Source organism: Myotis brandtii, unplaced genomic scaffold, assembly GCF_000412655.1.
Source record: "Myotis brandtii unplaced genomic scaffold, ASM41265v1 scaffold523, whole genome shotgun sequence".
Classification (NCBI taxonomy): domain Eukaryota; kingdom Metazoa; phylum Chordata; class Mammalia; order Chiroptera; family Vespertilionidae; genus Myotis; species Myotis brandtii.
Genome location: NW_005369902.1, coordinates 2,681,280 through 2,698,346, shown reverse-complemented (window position 1 = coordinate 2,698,346; position 17,067 = coordinate 2,681,280). Strand labels below are relative to the sequence as shown.

Here is a 17,067-nt window from a genome sequence, read left to right as displayed (position 1 = left end):
CAGTCTGAGGCAAGTGGGATTTATTTTATTCCTTATAGGGGCTTTCACAGCTTGATGGCTGTTGGATATTTATGTCCCCAAACTTGCAGCAAGTTTGGTGAAGGCCCCTACATTTAATTAAACGTAGGATTTTTATACTCTTTTGGCAGAGAAGGCTCTATATTAATATTCACGTTTAACTGTGGTGTTAATAAACATAAATAAGAAGCATTGGATATACGTAATTTGTGTTACGTTATACTTAAAAGCCTCAGTAAAGCTGGCATTGCAATATTGCAGTTTTGTAAATTGAAAAAATTTGACATTTTTGATTTGGAGGCATGAAATATTTCAAACAAATTTTCCACTTTCAATTTTTAGGAAAATCATACTGGTTATTTTCTCTCGAAACTATTAAATTTAACCTCAAGGATAAGTTTGATTATTGGAAATGCTACTGGGTACTGAAATACATATTCTTAATCCCAACGTTATGCATTGAGCATTAAGGTTGAAAGGTCATCTGGAAATGCTTGTGATTTTTAATATTTTTCAAACCTCACCACATTAGAGCAAATGTTAATGTAGAGCCCTGGGAAAAGTGGGAAGGTGGTATGTGTGTGGTATGTATGCGTATACACTACACATTGGAGATAGTGAAAGTTTGGGTATAACAGACCTGTCAGTATGGCTAGATTACTAATTTTCAGGTAGCCAAGTGAAAATCGTATCGTGGTAAAATCAGTGTATTGAACTGTGGATTCGAAACAATTATTTTGAGGTTCATTTTCAGTCTTAGTGAACAATATTTTATACAAACTACATACATGAGAAGTATCCATGTTTGTTTCCCAACTAAAGTTTGCTTTAAGTTGGTGAGAAAAGATGAGTTTATGCCTGTATATTGTAGGAGATAAAAAGGGAACTGGAAGAGAGGCCAAAACACAAACCTGGGTTTTGTTTCTTCCTGTGTTTGAGACACCATTCTATCCAGATAGCATTTTCGTCTGAACAGTAACAATTCACATATAGTACAACGTTTTTCACAAACCTGGTATTGTGTTTCTATGTGGTTTTAATTCAAAGCATAAAGAAAAAAAAATGCATTAAATGAATTCCAAGATTTCACCTGGTTAATTAACTTTCATGTGCTTTTCTCTGTGACTGAATCATGGGGGAATAGATTTAAATGTTTGAATAGGAGAATTTTGTCGTGAAAGTATTCCACTGAAATATTTTATAATCTACTCAATAATTATACATTTTAAGACTCCATATTTGGAGTTGTTTTCTGTTGCACCACCATTTCCCAATATACTGAAATATTTTAAGAGCAAAGCTGCTTGTTCTGATAGGGGTAATTGAAATAATTATAATTCAAATAGGCTCTTACATACTTGTAGCAGAGGTAAGAGGGGTTTTCTTAAGGGTGGCATAATGATATCTCTGTAGTTCTGTGACTCAATACGATTTTAATAATTACATAACTTTCGAGTGTTTATTACGTTCACTGGTAAAACTTGATAAATAAAAGGAAATGTTGAAGTTACCTCTTTATTGAGATAAAATATACACTTGTGTTGGTTAGGAGATTCTAAAAAATTCAACATGTACCCTAAAAATTGTATAAATCAGGCATGTCTTTTTTAAAAGGTGGTATTTACCTGTTTGTAATTCCAAAATGAAACCTGTTTTATCTCACTGTAACTATGGAAAAGTCTTCTAAAACGAGGGAGGGGTTCAGTTCTAAAACTATTGACTATAAAGCAGATTTTTGTAAGTAAACATTTCCCCAGTTATATTTCTGCTTGCTGTCTCATGGCTTGAATATTAGTGAAGGGTACTGCTTTTTTTTTAACCCTTAGTATTTTGTCATCTGAATCATTTTAATAAATAACCTTTTGTTTTTCTAGCATAGAAACCATTGAAGTTTTCTGTGTGGTATTTATTGGCAAAATAAGCAGTTACTTTAGTGATGTATATATAGTGTTGTAAACATGGTGATTTCACAATTTTGTAATGTTGACTTTTCAGAACTATTAATATCTTAGATCTAGATATTCCCTATTACGGATTTAATTAAAAATAATTACACAGGATGTAGGGAAAACAGGACGTTGACCTCCCTAATCTTCAACCTTTCCAAGTGTGTTCATATTCTTGACATTTTTGTTGGAAAATAAGTTTTAAAAGTAACATTTTTTTAAAAACTAGATTTCTTTAGTAAGGCTCAGAAGATAATTAATTGTATTTTATTAGCATTGTCTTTCTTCCCTCGGCTGTATACATTCTGCTTGCATAATTTGGCCATAAAAGAAAGAGCTTCCCATTTTACCAACTCTGGAAAAATAATAACTTAAAACTAATAGTTTCAGATTTTTTGAACCATCTCTAAATCTCTTCCATTAGTATATATCCTCAGGGGAAAATATATTTCAATAAGTAAGGTATAGAAGTTATATTGAGCAGAAATTGGAGACCTGAAGGAGATCTTCACTGAAGCCAATTTGAACCATTTCTTTTTCAAGCAAATTGGACATTATAAATTAAGACTGTTTCATGTTAGGTTCTTTAGGAGGCGTGTAATCACCAGGTATATTGTGAGAATATGTTTGTGTATATGTTTATTTTGATGAAATTAACTACATAGAAGATACATGTGAGTAAACTTGTAATGATTGGTTATTTGGACCCTACCCATTAATACTAAGAAGTGTAAAGTGGTGAGATGGCACAGCTTCAGTAGCGTTCTGTGTATTTGGTCAGGGTTTGTATAATGCTGTGTTTGTAAAAAGGGGAAGTCCTTTATTGGAATTCTTCAAGCCCTTTGGCATTCTTATGTGTCCGGGATTTTTTAAAGAATCTGTATGCTTTCACCTTTGGTTAATTTTTAGCAACTGACAATGAAATTCATTGATGCCCATCGTTGATAAAAATGAAGAATGTTATGTCCTCCTCAGTGTACTGCACACAGGCTAATAGTGATTATTTGGGAGAGAGACCATTGTGTAGTTTTGCTAGACTTAAGAACTTTAAATGTAATGAAAGGTAATAGCATTTCTGCTCTTGTTTTGCATTTATTATAATACTTTCACCAAATCATGTTATAATGTAGCTCATTCTCAATATTTTATTTATAAATAGTCAGAGTGAAAATATTTGCAGCATTATTTCCCAGTCTCTACTCATAAAACAACGCTGCTTAACTACCCAAGTGATCCAACAGAAGAGTTAATAAAGTTCTGTAAGTTTGAATTAAAAACATAAAAGGGTGTGTAGTGAGTGAGCAAAGCCTCCCTTTTAGCTATTCTGTGTACTTCCAGGAGAAGCAATAGAATTTACTTTTGAGCCCATATAATTTAAAATCTTTAAGTTTAACATAAAGTGAAATCAATTTTTTGAAAAATTGAATTAGTGTTAAATTGCCTCTGTGGGGTGTGTCTACATATACCTAAATTAAGAAATTACATTTAAGAAATCCCTCCCCCCCCAACCGCTGGATATAGGCCCCTCCCCCTTTTAGAATAAGAAAAATTTGCACATAATACACAATATGTTTTATTAAAATTCAGCTGTGTCCAAGAGATAGTGTTATTAATTCATTCTCTTAAGGTCACTACATTGAATAGCCAATGTAAGATAATTTTTGTAAGATGTAGGGAAAATTTTTTTTAATGTATTAATGTCAGGGTCTGAGGAAATTTAATGCACATTGACTTTTTTTAAAGTATGGGTTGAACTCCTCAGTTTAATACAATTTGTGTTTTTGTTAACTAGCAGCAGAATTTCAGCATTTGCTACTTACTGGTAGAGAAGAAAAACCCCACAGCCCTGCCAGTACAGGTTAGTTTAATCTGTAAGTACCTGATATTCCTATTTTTTTTTCCAAACATATCCACATAACCCACACAAGGAAGAAAGCTGCAGTTGCTTAAATGTGAGTATGACTAATAATAGACCCATTGGACACTTTCAAACACTCTACTTGGGCAAATTATTAGCTTTAGGTTTGCTAACCTCCGTTGTAATAAAGGGTAATACTCTTCCTTTATTATTTGGTTGTGGTTGAACCTAAATAGATATATTGCACATAAAAGGAAAAGACAGTGAAAGTTTCTATTAGCTATATGCTCATTTTGGTATGTCATATGGAATGCAGGGCTTGGGTCCAGGGTCTTTTACTTAAGTCACTTCTGTGGTGGTATTTTATTTACCTTTCAACTTTTTACAGTATGAATCAACCCAAAAAGTTTCCTCACCTTTAGCAATGATAAGTGGTGGGTTTTTTAGCTCGTAAAAAGTTTTAGTAATTTGGTGTAAATAAGTACTAATTTTGTTCATTTTTTGTAAACTAGAACCTATTCTGTTGGTGCACCACCATGATGGGTTTATTTTACTTTGAACCAAAAATAACAAACCTTACTTTTTAAATATTCAAATGAAAGCTGACTACCCATCAAGAAATCTAGATGGATTCTCCATGTTTCTTTTGAGGAGCAGAGATGTAATGGATTGTAAAAGATGTTCAAGTTTTTATTATTGTTTTCATTGGTCTACCATAATTTATTGTTGCCTTGAACCATCAATGAGAAATATCCTTTAACCTTTAAATACTATACTCTTATGTTGATAAAAATTTAAAATACCAAGATGAAGAATAAAGCATGCAGCTTAGCTTTTATGAAAGCCTGAACCATCCTTCCAGTTTGTAGCATTGACAGATTCACGGCTTCCTCCTTTATACCGAAGTGTAATGTTGTCTAATTTGATTGGGACAGTCCACCCATAAAACAAACTAGGAGGGTGATCAACATTCAGTTAAATTTTTTTAAAGCCTCAATTTATCAACTGATGAAAAAATATATATTTTATAAGGTATCCACTTGGTTTTTAATACAAAATTACCTAAGGGCTTAAGTTTCATTGCCTTTCACAGTTAAAACTGTATAAGAAATGGTGTAGATGCAGTGGAAATGGTTTTCCTTAAAACCATCTCTTTAAAGCTGCCATTCTGGTGAGTACTATTTTATACTTTTGTATATCATAGTTTTTCCTTTTAAATTTTACCAAAAGGGGAAACTTCAAAGAGTGGGCAATCTGGATTTCTGCACTCTTTATTATTTACTTATTTGTTTGTTTAAAATATATTTTGTTACTGATTTCAGAGAAGGGAGAGGGAGAGATGAAAACATCAATGATGAGAGAATCATTGATTGATTGCCTCCTGCATACCCCACATTAGGGATTGAGCCTGCAACTCGGGATGTGCCCTTGACCAGACAGAATGACCAGACAGAATCAAACCCAGGACCAATAAGTCCACAGGTCAATGCTCTATCCACTGAGCCAAACCGGCTAGGGCTGCACTCTAGATATTACCTGAATTGAGAATGTTAAGAAGGTGATTTTTTTACCTCTTGACATTTCTGCAGTAATCTGGGTTCATTTTTTGGTGTTTTTTTCTGAACTTCACTTAACAGACTAACCACAAAAACTTTTTACACAAATTATTTCCTTTTGGTGAGATGGAAAAAAGGGTTTTTATTCAAAACTATCTAGCATTTATAATTTTAAGCTTTTGATTTTTTTTTAGTTGACAACCAAAATTTCTTTTGGTTCTCACTTTGTATAGGTGTAAAATTTAAATACCAAAATTCCTATCTGTTCTTGAAACTGTTGTTGTAGTGATTTGTGAGCAATTAAGCGGAGGGTAAGGTTGAAGGAGGCTGGCCTGAAATATGGTAATGTTGGTTAATTGATTCTCTTTGAGTGAGGCTAATTGATTCATTTTGACTGAGACTTCAAAATTTCCAATGTGTTCTTAAATAGCTAACCTTGCATGAAAAACTTGGGTTAGAAATAGTGGTTTCTGGGACTGTAAACCATGAAAATTAGCCTCTGTATATTTTTAGTTAATTGATACCCCGTTTAATACCTTCCCCTCTAGTCTTGAGCCACAAGCTAGGTAATGTAAATATATACTAAGGATGTTTTCACTTTGTATCTCCTGCTGATCTTTGTAAACTTAAAATGAACAATCAACTCAATGCTTTTTAGTATGAACAATGATAGTTTTCTAAAATCTGAAAAATGGTACCTGAGTATGTGATAATGGTGATGCATTCTTCTAGGTAAAGTACTAAACAATGTATGGACCCTTAATTTATGTCTTTAAGATTTAAAGTGAAGTAAATTTCTAAGGAACTCTGTCCTTTCCTAGCAAGGATAAGCAGACATTGAAAATTTGGTAAGTATTTAACTTTAAATGCATGTGATAGTGATGAAAGAAAGCCAAATTTCCATAGTTTAAGATAATATGTAGACATGAACAAGAATTCTTGGATCTCCTTTGCGACCTAATGTCTGCGTGTCTTGCCAGCAGTTTTATAAACTGATGTTCACAATGATTAAATTGAAATGTACCTTACTCCTTGTCTGGTTTGTTTTCTTTTTCTTTTGTATAGTGCTTTCAAATACTAATTTTATATTTCAAGCTTTTTTAAAGGTTATCTTCAAGAGGTGTTACTCAGATGTCCCTATTTTTAAACCCAATGGCAACTTTCAACTTACAAACATTTGTTTTCTAGCTCCAATGAAAAATAGGCAGCTGATTATTAAAATGGGGGGGGGGGGTATTTGTGCTCTTTTTGGAATATTTATAGGGATCAATATATTACAGTAAAATATTAACTGCCAAGGTTTCAGGTTCAGTCCTGGGTCAGGGCACATACAGGAATCAACCAATGAATCCATGAAGTAGAACAACAAACCTGTGTGTAAAAAAAAAAGAACAAGATAGCCCTGGCCAGTGTGGCTCAGTTGACAGGAGCATCATCCCCTGCACCAGAGGTCGTGGGTTTGATTTCCCGGCCAGGGGCATACAAGAGGCAACCAGTCGATGTATCTCACATCAGTGCTCTATGTCTCTATCTCTTTATCTTCCTTCCTCCCCAAAATCAATTTTCCTTAAAGGTATAAGTTTAAAAAAAAGGACGGTACATGGAAGTTAAAATTTAATTGCTTCACCAGGGAAGGTGATTTATTTCTTCTGAGTAGTATGTTCATTTCTTTCCAAAATAGTATGCCATTAATTTTTGAAGTGCCACAAGATCCCAATGTATTATAGGAAAGAGGGCCCTCCCCTCAGTTTAGTCTCCAGGCTTCACTCCAGCATTGTACTGGCATGGAGGGAAATGAAGAGCAAGTCATACAAGAGAGATGATGGTAAGAGGGACCTGAACAAAACAAGGGAAGAAGATGAATGGCTAGATCATGTGTGTGATTAAGTGGTCTAGCTAAACAAACAAATGTGAATGGTGGCATAATTTTTAATGTAAGAAAAGGAAATCAGTATGCATGCATATAAGCATAACTATTGGACATAAGACACTGGGGGTTAAGGGAGGCCAGGGGATTGTCAAGAGGGGGGGGGGGGGGGGGAAAGGACACATATGTAATACCCTTTGTAATACTTTTAGAATTAAAAAAGAAAAAGGAAATCACTGATAGAAAGGTAATTAAATACTAGCTTAAAATTAACATTCAAACTCTGGCAATTAATAATTGCACTTTGTGGGCGTTTATTTTTAAATAAAAACTTCTAACACAAATTATAGTTCCTTTTGTCATTTTGATTTATCACCTGGGAGGTAGTGCAAAAGATAAATGATCACATTTATAGTGTTTTACTTATGTTAAATTTTAGTCTATTTGTGTCTTTTGGTGGGAAGAAATGTTTCCGTTTCTGGCACCATATAATAAACTGGAACTCACAAAGGGCTCTGAAGTTTCTTTTGTCCTTTGAAGTGCTCCAGGGGTGTTTGCTGGGCTTTGAACTAGGTCTTGAGGGATTGTTGGGATTTGGACAAATTGCAAAAAAGCGTTCGCCCTAACTGGTTTGGCTCAGTGGATAGAGCATCAGCCTGTGGACTCAAGGGTCCCGGGTTCGATTGCAGTCAAGGGCATGTACTTTGGTTGCGGGCACATCCCCAGTGGGGAGTGTGCAGGAGGCAACTGATCGATGTTTCTCTCAATGGTGTTTCTAACTATCCCTCTCCCTTCCTCTCTGTAAAAAAGTCAATAAAATACATTTTTAAAAAAGAAAAAGTGTTCAAGGAAAGACTGGAAAATTCAATAATATAAAGGTATGTGAATGAAAGTTGTAGAGAATGGGATAAGATGATTTGAGGCTAATGTAAGGGTCTAAATACATTAGCAATACACGTTTTCTCTAGGAATTGGAGTGCCTTTAGTTTTTAGCATAAAATAACATCACTAGAGCTGTGGCTTTGCACTCCAGAAGCACCCACAATATGCAAATCACCAGAGGCTGTCACCCTTTTCTCATCACTATTGGCCTAGTGATGTGGAGTGGTAGGATTCTAGAACCATAATTGGTCCTGACTTGGTATAAATAACAATTTTTCTGCTATTTTCTCCTGGTTGTAAGATATTGTTTCCTTCCCTAAAGTTGTAATGCACACAAGTGTTATTTCATATAACTTAACTGAATCCTCTGTTTTATTTATTGGGGGGGGGGGGTTAATCCTCACCTAAGGATATTTTTCTATTAATTTTTTAGAGTGGAGAGAGGGAGCGAGACACAGATTGGTTGCTTCACGACACCCTGACCAGAGTCAGGGATGGAGCCTACAACTGAGGTATGTGCCCTTGACCGGTATCAAATCCAGGACCCTTTACTCTGGCCAACATTTTATCTACTGATAGAACCGGCATGGTCTCTATCTGTATTCTACATAGAACCTTCCTGATAACTGGCTCTCTACAAAGTTACAGTTTCTAGTAGTTGTGTGAAGTGACTGCTATTCATTCTTTCAGATTATTTTTTAATGGCTTGAGAGGATCAGTGAGTTGCTCATTACCCAAAACAAGCCATTTATAATTACACTAGAGGCTTGGTGCATGACATTTGTGCACTTTGGGGAGGAGGGTCCCTTCAGCCGGGCCTACACCCTTTAGCACTCTAGGAGCCCTTGGGGGATGTCTGACAGAGTCAGGAGAGGCTCCTGCCACTGCCTTCAGCCTGTGGGAGAGCACTGACCACCAGGGGGCAGTTCTTGCGTTGAGCGTCTGCCCCCTGGTGGTCAGTGCGTATCATAGCGACCAGTTCTTCCATTTGGTCTATTTGCATATTTTACATAGGATAGGATTTGGCCTCATAACATCTTTCACCCATCTGCTTAATCTGACTCCTATAAGTTCCCTTCATTGAAGCCTTTTTTTAAAAATTGATTTTAGAGAGAGAAACATCCTTGATGAGAGAATCATGTATTGGCTGCCTCCTGCACGCCCCATACTGGGAATTGAGCCCGCAGCCCGGGCATGTGCCCTTGACCAGAATCAAACCCAAGAGACTTTAATCCTCAGGCTCACGTTTTTTATCCACAGCCAAATCAGCTAGGGCTCACTGAAGTCTTTGGCACACTACTTACATTTTAGGTACTGAATAAATTTTTGAATGAATGTTTTTTTCTCCCTGAATATTGCTTGTAGTGGCATAATACTGAATGCAATCCTACAACCTTGCAAATTGGCATCTCTAATGATATATAATCATTATCGAGGTATAATGTGTTACTGTACATTTCGACCTTTGTTGAGTTCATGGTACTGCAAAGCATATATAAAACCATAATATGCAAATCAACTGGACAGCGGAATAACAGGTAGCTATGGTGCACACTGATCAACAGGGGGCAGACACTCAATGCAGGAGCTGCTCCCAGCCTGCCGACTTTGATTGCCAATCAGTGCCTGAAGCCAACCTCATAGTTCCTCCCCCTGGCCGGTATGCTCTGATCGCCCAATGGGGAATAGGCAACTGGGTGTGGGAGGGGGGTGGCAGCAGACAGTGGCGCCAGGCCAAGGTGGGTGTAAGTGGGGCCCTGGGTCACCCCACACAGGGCGACTGGCGGCAGGAGATGGGGCCGGCAGTCATGGAAGATTGGCCCTGAATGTAAGCCAGGCCTAGGGACCTTACCCATGCATGAAATTTTGTGTGCAGGGCCTCTAGTTTTTCCTAGGAGTATAGTCCATTTCCACTCATTTGTTCCACCTCTTCAAATCTGTTCTCTTGCATTATTCCCTGCCAGCACACTTGGCTGGTGACTTCGCTTTCTAATTAATAAAAATAGTAAAAGCCAAGGCCTTTCACAGCTACAGACATGTATTCACACTTTTTAATCCTCACCTGGGGATATTTTTTCAATTGATTTTTAATAAGGGCACAGGGAGAGAGAGAGGAACATCAGTGTGTGAGAGACATCAGTTGCCTCCCTCATGCCCCATGTTGAGCGGGGATTCAACCTGCAACCCAGATATGTGCCCTTGATTGGGAATCCCATGACCCTTTGGAGTGCAGGCTGATATTCTAACCATTTATCAACACCAGCCAGGCTGTATTTGCACTCAGTGCTTTGGATTAGGTTGCGTGTGTGTGTGTTTTTATAGAGGGAGAGAAAGGAATTATCAATCAGCTGCCTCTTTCAAGCCCCCCATTGGGGTTTGAAAGAGGTTATTCTACCTCTGGTTTAAAGTGCCTGGCACATAGTGGGCAATAAATGTTTGTTATAGTATGTTCACTTCTGTTGGCTGTGATAACAGCCGGGAAACTGAGAAAGCAATGATCTCGGTTATATTTTCAGTCAGCAAATAGTGGTGAGACAAAAAAGTATTTAACTCTAGTATTTCATAATTACTAAGCACATAATATTTTGCCTGGTCCCTAGAAATTTATATGAAGTTTATACAGTTCCTTTTCTGAAAAGTAGGTTTCTATTTAAAGTATTGCATATTGGTTTAGAAAACCTAATGAGGATCAAATTTAAAAAGCAGTAGCTCCGCCGGGCCGGTGTGGCTCAGTAGTTGAGCGTTGACCTATGAACCAGGAGGTCATGGTTCAATTCCCTGTCAGGGAGTCGATCAATGATTCTCTCTCATCATTGATGTTTCTTTCCCTCTCCTCTCTGAAATCCTATAAAAATTATATATATTTAAAGGCAGTAGTTCTGCCCTGGCTAGGTAGTCAATTGGTTAGAGGATTGTCCCCATACACAGTTGTGGGTTTAGGGGTACATACAAGAATCAACCAATGAACACATAAATTAGAGAAGCAAGTAGAGGTGTCTCTCCCTTTCTCTAAAATCAAAAAATTCTTTAAATAAAAAAAACTTGTCTGAGTTTTTGCTAGAAAGTGTTCTTATGAAATATGAGACTTTCTCTGAGGTTGATAATTGCTGAAAAATTTATATAACAATTTATTACCTTAATTGATATTGTGCAAGTAGTAAGGCTTACCTCTGACACAAGATACTTCTGAAATTTAGAGTTTTATTTTCAATATATATACCTATTCACAGAAGCCCTTCACAATTTGAAAATGAAATACATTGTGTATGTAGGACTTTAGCAATGTAATATGCCTCTTAAAATTGGTGGTACAGAAAGAGACTTCCTCTGTAATAAATACTGTGTATTATATAAATTTCATCAAACTAATTATGCTTTTACATAAAAATAAGATCAAATTCTAGAACAATATATTGTTGGCCACCTGCCTTCAGGCCAATTGCATTACTGAAAATTTTTTTTCTACGATCTCTATTTTAGGAACATAGATAGAATTCTGATATTCATTTCAAAATATTTAAGAGCCCCCTTGCACAGATAAAAAGTAAATTTGAAGTATTTTGAAAGGATAGAAGTATTAGAAGAGGTGATATCTACAAAATGAAATCTTTGTTAGGAAATGTACTTGGATATTCATCCAGATTGCTTCTGTTTTGCTTTTGTCTTCACTTATGACCTCTTCGGATTGCTTCTTTGACTCAGACTTGGCATTTCTCTTTGGAATGAGGCTTTGGTAAGAAAAACTCTACTCTTGTGGTGGGAAAACCATAGTCATGGGGAACCCAAAAAAGAGGGAGAAACAGGTGGCTTGCATTTTGGGTTAATCCTAGCAGAACTAAAATTTTTACATTTGAGATCAGAACTACTGTATCTGGTTTGAGAATTGGAATTTTTATTATCCTACTTACAATTACTGTCTTTGTAGAGTTAAAAGATATTAGAACTAGAAGGTACCTTAAAAGTCTAGTCAAACCTCATTTTACAGGGGCTCAGAACTGCTAGAAGCAGTTGTGGGATAAGGCACATTAGAACCTGTAACTCAAATTGGCAGCAAGTGCTTAGTTCTTTAAAACTTGACATTTTGCCTTAGCCAGTTTGGCTCAATGGATAGAGCGTCGACCTGTGGACTGAAAGGTCCCAGGTTCAATTCCAGTCAAGGGCACATGCCCAGATTGTGGGCTTGATCCCCAGTAGGGGGTGTGCAGGAGGCAGCCAATCAAGGATTCTCTATCATCATTAATGTTTCTATCTCTTCCTCTCTGAAATCAATAAAAATATATATATTTTAAAAAACAACATTTTGCCCTAACTGGTTTGGCTCAGTGGATAGAGCGTCGGCCTCGGGACTGAAGGGTCCCAGGTTCGATTCCGGTCAAGGGCATATACCTTGGTTGCGGGCACATCCTCAGTAGGGAGTGTGCAAGAGGCAGCTAAATTGATGTTTCTGTCTCATCAATGTTTCTAACTCTCTATCCCTCTCCCTTCCTCTCTGTAAAAAATCAATAAAATACATTTTTAAAAACATGACATTTTATTTATTTTTGTTAATCCTCCCCCGAGAATATTTTCCATTGATTTTTAGAGAGAGTGGAAGGGAAGGGGAGAAATAGAGAGAAACATTGATTGCCTGCCTCTTGCACACCAACCAGGGCCGTGGATCGAGCCTGCAACCCAAGTATGTGCCCTTGACCATGAATCAAACCTGAGACACTTTGGTGCTCAGGCCGACACTAACCATTTTGCAAACCGGCCAGGGGTTGGCTATTTTTAAACAATGGTAATTTAGGGTCCTGAAAATATTATAAAGGAAAGTTTGGTTTGGGGTAGGGTTCGGAGCATTTGCAGGGCTCTAAAGTACTGAGGAATTTTCAGGAGTATGAGAGTAGGAGGGATAGTCCCTATGAATCTGCATGGGGAATTTACTTCATGGCTCTATTTTCTGGACCTTTAGACATTTTATTCGTACTTAAAGGCCTCTTTCAGTCACCATTTCCTCCTGAAGTCTTCCCCACTTTTCTACTAGCTTTTTAAAAAATGTGTTTTTATTGATTTCAGAGAGAGAGAGGAAGAAAGAGAAACATCAATCAGAGAGAAACAGCCTCTCACACACCCCTTACTAGGGTTCCAGCCCACAATCTGGGCATGTGCCCTGACAGGTGACCTGGTGCATGGAGTGATGCTCAATCAACTGAGCCACATCTGCTGGGCTCTCCTAGCTATTAAAAATCCTTTCTCTCTCTCTCTCTCTCTCTCTTTTTAAATCCTCACCCGAGATATTTTTCCAATGATTTTTAGAGAAAGGGAAAGACAGAGAAATATCCATGTGAGAGAAACACATTGATTGGTTGCCTCCTGCATGCACCCCAACCAGGGCCAGAGCCAGGGAGGAGCCTGCAACTGAGATATGTAACCTTGACCCCGGGACTCTTCAATTCTCAGGCCAATGCTCTATCCACTGAGCCAAACCAGCTAGGGCAAGAATCCTTTCTCCTTATACTAGATATAGCTCTGATCTTTACTAGCAGTGTGTCTTTTTGTCATAATATCTATTTGTATAGAGTTGTTAGGAGGATTATATGGAAAAAAACATCTACAGTACCTTTCATCATTTGCCCATCTGCAAGCTACAATCTAATGGCATAGAATTTCTGTTCTTTGCTGTCTGCTAAGACTTCTAAGGAGGTGTTTGGGAAGGAAAAATTTACAGATCCAAAAACCCAGGTGTACAAGGAGTCATGTGTAAGATCTCTGTCTTTTAATCTGATTAAACTGATGAACAAAGAGAAACTATGTGATATCAGGAAAAGCTGTCAGTCACTCAGGTTATAAATACATTTATGATATACATAATACATGGGTGGACAAGGTAGCTTTACAGTTGTGAGTACTCAAAACAGTTTATTCTTGTATTGTTTATTATCTTATTATTTATTTGTATAACAACTGTAAACTTACTTTTGCCCACTCCTGTGTAATGGAAATGCTACCACCATTTGTACTAGAAGCAATTTCTACTTGGAAAATTCATTCTGATAACACAAAACTCTTGTTCAAAATTTGGGCAGATATGCCCAGCCAGCATTGCTCAGTGGTTGAGCATCTACCTAGGAATCAGGAGGTCACAGTTCAATTCTAGGTCAGGGCACATGCCCAGGTTGCAGGCTCAATCCCCAGTGATTCTCTCTCATCGTTGATGTTTCTATCTCTCTCCCCCTCTCCCTTTCTCTCTGAAATTAAAAAAAAACAAAAACAAACACCCAACATTAAGGCAGATATCTGAATTAGGCAAGTGAGAAGACATTCTTAAAAATGTACCTGTTGCCTTAGCTGGTTTGGCTCAGTGGATAGAGCATTGGCTTGTGGACTAAAGGGTCCCAGGTACGATTCCAATCAAGGGCACATGCCTGGGTTGCGGGCTTGATCCCCAGGAGAGGGCATCAGTGCATGAGGCAGCCTATCAATGATTCTCATCATTGATGTTTCTATCTTTCCCTCTACCTTCTTCTCTGAAATCTATAAAAATATATTAAAAAGGCCCTAACCAGTTTGGCTCAGTGGATAGAGCATCAGTCTGTGGACTCAAGGGTCCCAGGTTCCATTCCAGTCAAGGGCATGTACCTTAGTTGCAAGCACATCCCCAGTAGGGGATGTGCAGGAGGCAGCTGATCAATGTTTCTCATCAATGTTTCTAACTCTCTATCCCTCTCCCTCTCTGTAAAAAATCAAAAAATATTTTTAAATCTATACTAATAAAAGAGAAACATGCAAAAAAAAAAAAGAGGGAGAGCCCTAACCAGTTTGGCTCAGTGGATAGAGCGTCAGCCTGCGGACTCAAGGGTCCCGGGTTCGATTCCAGTCAAGGGCATGTACCTTGGTTGCAGGCACATCCCCAGTAGGGGGTGTGCAAGAGGCAGCTGATCAATGTTTCTCTCTCATCGATGTTTGTAACTCGCTCTCTCTCCCTTCCTCTCTGTAAAAAATAAATAAAAATATATTTTTTTAAAAAAAGAGAGAAACATGCAAATTGTGTCACTCCGCTACATCCACCAGCCAATCAGAGTGACTATGCAAATTAACCCAATGGCGGTTAATTTGTATACACAGGCACAGAGAAAAGACTGAAGGCTCCGGCCGGAGTGAAGACTGAAGACTAAAGAGACTTGGCTTCTCCGCTGCGGCCAGACCAAAGCCCTGGGTCCTGGGTGTCAGAGGAAAACCAGTGCCAGCAGCCAGGGGAAGGAAGGCCTATTGCACGAATCTTCATGCAGCAGGCTTCTAGTATATAATCTACACTAATAAAAGACAAAGATGCTAATTAACCGTCCCTTCACTATGCCCCAAGCCACGCCCACCAGCCAATCAGAGTGGCTATATGCAAATTAACCCAACCAAGATGGTGGCCGGCAGCCATGGAGCTGGAGCAAGCAGGAGGCTTGATTGCCCCGGCGATGGAGGAAGCCAAGCTTCCTGCCAGCAGCTGTGTACTCTGCTCAAGGCAACAAAGTTTCAATTATAGAAGATATATAAATCCCAGATATCTGCTTCCAGCCAGCCTCCACTGGGAGCTTGGGTGCATGGGGGCTGTGGCCAGCCTGCAAACAGCCATCAGCCACTCACCCAGGCTGGCCACACCCTCATGGGGTGAGGGTCCCCGCTGGGGGGCTTGTTCAGCCTGCAAACAGCCACCAGCCACTCACCCATGCTGGCCACATCTTCATTGGGTGAGGGTGCCCACTGGGGGCCTTGGCCAGCCTGCAAACAGCCATCATCCCCTCACCCAGGCTGGCCAGGCACCCCAGGGAGGACCCCTACACTGAAGGGACTGTGGCCAGCCTGCAAACAGCCATCAGCCCCTCACCCAGCCTGGCCAGGCACCGCAGCAAGACCCCCTTCCCTGAAGGGGGTGTGGCCAGCCTGAAAACAGCCCTCAGCCCCTCACCCAGGCTGGCCAGGCACCCCAGTGGGACCCCCACCCTGATCTGGGACAAATCAGGGCAAACCAGCCAGCCCTGACTCATGCACCAGGCCTCTATCCTATATAATAAAAGGGTAATATGCAAACTGACCCTAACAGCAGAACGACTGGGTATGACTGGTCACTATGACACACACTGACCACCAGGGGGCAGACGCTCAATGCAGGAGTTGCCCCCTGGTGGTCAGTGCACTCCCACAGGGAGATCTCTGCTCAGCCACAAGCCAGGCTGATGGCTGCCAGCACAGTGGTGGTGGTGAGAAACTCTCCCGCCTCCTCAGCAGCGCTAAGGATGTCTGACTGCAGCTTAGGCCTGCTCCCCGCTGGCAAGTGGACATCCCCCGAGGGCTCCCGGGCTGCCAAAGGGATGTCTGATAGCCAGCTTAGGCCCAATCCCCCAGAGAGCGGGCCTAAGCCAGCAGGTATTCATCCCCTGAGGGGTCCTAGACTGTTAGAGGGCACAGGCCAGGCTGAGGGACCCCCCCCCCAGTGCACAAATTTTTGTGCACCAGGCCTCTAGTCAATATGTATAAAAGCCTAAGCGACCGAATGACTGGTTGACTGGTCGCTATGATGCACACTGACCACCAGGGGGCAGACGCTCAATGCAGGAGCTGCCCCCTAGTGGTCAGTGTGCTCCCACAGCGGGAGTGCCACTCAGCTGACCGTACCAACCTGTCGAAGTGGCCCACCAGCCCTATGGCAGCCACTCGCTCCCTCAGTAGTCCTAAAAGTCCAGTCTCCAGAGAATGGGCCAGGTACTGATGGACCAGCACCGCCAGCACGATCCTGACAGAGCTGCCAAGCCTCCTGGAAGTTGGCCTTGGACACTGCAGCTGCTTCCCCTCCCTAGATGCTCCGCAAGGAAGAAACGATACAAAAGCGTCCACCAGGTGGCTCCCGACAACCGGCATGAAAAGCAGCTGGATGGATCTGGATCCCGGGCCAGCAAGGGTATCCCACCA

The 17,067-nt window shown here is 39.7% G+C and overlaps 1 long non-coding RNA gene across 1 annotated transcript; it reads left to right on the top strand.

Moving 5' to 3' along the window:
- The first annotated feature begins 16 nt into the window (after positions 1-16).
- On the top strand, positions 17-4,622 carry LOC106728038. The gene is made up of 2 exons (XR_001364275.1): positions 17-3,223; positions 3,757-4,622. It is a non-coding gene; the product is annotated as an uncharacterized LOC106728038 (long non-coding RNA).
- Positions 4,623-17,067: the final 12,445 nt, after the last annotated feature.